Source organism: Myotis davidii, unplaced genomic scaffold (assembly GCF_000327345.1).
Source record: "Myotis davidii unplaced genomic scaffold, ASM32734v1 scaffold102, whole genome shotgun sequence".
Lineage (NCBI taxonomy): Eukaryota > Metazoa > Chordata > Mammalia > Chiroptera > Vespertilionidae > Myotis > Myotis davidii.
Window position 1 is genome coordinate 636577 of NW_006293778.1, and position 2678 is coordinate 639254.

The following is a 2678-nucleotide window of genomic DNA, read 5'->3' on the forward strand; positions in this document are numbered from 1 at the left end:
TGTGTGTGTGTGTGTGTGTGTGTGTTTCTGTTTCTCAGTTCCCATCGATCTATATGTCCTTATGTCAGAACCACATAGTTTGATATAACTTAGTAAAGTTTTGAAATCAGGTAGTGCAAGCCCTTCAAATTGTTCTTTTTAAAAATTGTTTTGGCTATTCTGGGGCCTCTTACACTTCCATACAAATATTAACATCAACTTGTCAATTTCTACAACAACAAAACATCTGGGATTTTGATGGTGGTGTTGAATTTGTAGACCAGTTTGGGGAGCCCTCCTCATTTTCCCTCACTATTTCCTGTGTCCAATTGATGTCCTTGATTCTTAGTGTCTCACTGTCGTTTGAGTTTTCATCATGTATTGTCTTAAGTGCCTGCTTTGGCTGATACGTTCTCTCTGCCTTTAGTCTATTTTTCTTCCAGTTACTTGTTCTGTTATCAGAATGATTTATCTAAAAGGCTTAAGATCCTTTGGTGACTTCCCAAAGCTGTCACAATTTATTCAGTCATTCACATAAATGCCTCTAATTCCCTAGTGTGTCAGGCATTATCCTGGGAATACGGCAGTAAACAGAACATAACAAAAGTAATTGCCCTCATGGAGGTTACATTCTAGTGTGTGGAGATGTAATCAAATAAGCACACTATCCTGCAATATATAGTGAGAAATGCTATGGCAGGGAGAAAATAGGGAAAGGGATAGGAGAATGTGCAGTTTTAAATAGGGTGATCAGCGAGGGCCTCACCGAGACAGCTGAATAAATACACGAAGAAATAGCTGTGCATACATCTGAGAAAAGTGTGCAGGCACAGCAAATAGCCACTATAAAGAAACTGAGTCGGTACCATGTTTGAGGAACATCCAGGAGGCTAGTAGGCTGGAGAGGAGGCAGCGAGTTAACATGGAGAGGAGGCCAAAGATAATAGGTTGTCTGTGGCCTTGTGCGCCACTTTAATGCTGTGGCTTTTCCTTAGAGTTGGGAAGTCATTGATTTGAGCAGAGTAATAACAGGCTGTTACATGAGTTCTAACAAAACTGCTTTAGCTGATGCGTTGAGAATCAAGTGTGTGGCGGGGGTGGGAGGAGTGGGGGTCAGTTTGGAGGGGTAAGGTGAAAGCAGACCAGTTGTGGTTGGCAGCCTCTAAAACACCCCTATTGTTCCTGCCTTTGGAGTTTGACACTGGTGTGCAATCCCCTGGAGTGGGCTGGACCTAGAAACGTGTTTCTAATAAATAGAATATGGCGAAAGGGCTGGAATATCATTTCCGAAATTGGGCTATAGAGACAGTGGCTTCCATTTTGCATATTCTCTCTGGCTCCCACTTGCTCACTGTCGGAAGCCAGCCGACATTTTGTGAGCTGCCTTTAAGAGGCCCACGTGGCAAAAGCTGAAGGTGGCCTCTAGCTAACAGCCAGCGGGGAACAGGCTCTTGGTCTAGCGACCCACGAGAAACTGAATCCTGTCAGCACGTGAACAAGCTTCAGAGCTGATCCTTCCAGTGAGCCTTCGAATGAGACTGCAGTTCTGACTGACAGCTTCCCGGCGGCCTCGCGAGGGACCCTGCATGTGAGGTACCCAGATACGCTGTTTCCACAGAAACTGGGGCATGTCTATTTTAAAATGCTCAGTTTGGGGATAATTTGTTACACAGCAACCGATAACTAATGTCAACTAAGAAGTTAATGCAATTATCTTTTTTTAAATATATTTTTTATTTATAGTTTTACAGATATCTCCTACCCTCCCTCCCCCTCCTTTCCAACCCCTACCTACCCCCAGTCCCAGGTATTCACCACCCTATTGCCCATGTCCATGGGCTATGCATATAAGAATATAAGTTCTTTGGTTTATTTCTTTTCATTCCCCCAAACCCCCATCGAGGTATCTATGCTTGCTCCATGCCTCCATACTTAAGGTCTTATTTTGTTGGTCAATTCATTTTGTTCATCAGATTCCACAAATAAGTGAGATCATGTGATATTTGTCTTTCTCAGATTGGCTTATTTCATTTAGCGTAATATAAAGAGGGATTTGTTACCCATTGGGACAGCATGGATGGACCTGGAAATATTATGCTAAATGCAATTATCTTGATGAGAGATGATGGTAACCTAGGCCAGGGTAATAACAGTGGAGTTGACAAAAAGAAGTTGAACTCTGGATATATTTTAAAGATAGATCTAACCGGATTTTCTGAGGAACAATACGTAGAGGTGGGTGGAGAGGGGGAAGGGCTGGTGTGGTTATCATAGTTAACAAGAAAGTTCAAAGATGATCCCAAGGTTTTTGGCCTGAGCAACTGGAGGGATGGAATTGCTATTAACTAAGATTTAGAGGATATGAGAGAAGCAGGTTTTGGAGGAAAGGATCAGGAGCTCAGTTCAGGATACACGTGTATGATTCCTGTATGATTTAATAAAATTTTGAGTAGCTATTTACATGTATAAATCAGGTGATAAAGGGTGAGATAAGAATTGGAAGATACTCATTTAGGAGTCATCAGATTTTGATGGTATTTAAAGTTTTCAGACAGGATTAAATCACTGAGAGAGAATAGGGACAGAAAAGAGAAGTTTAAAGACGGAGCCCTGAAACATTCCAAATTAAGAGATCAGTTTGGTGTGGAAGAAACAGCAAGGAAAATGGAGATGGAGCGACCAGTGAGGCTGGAGGAAAC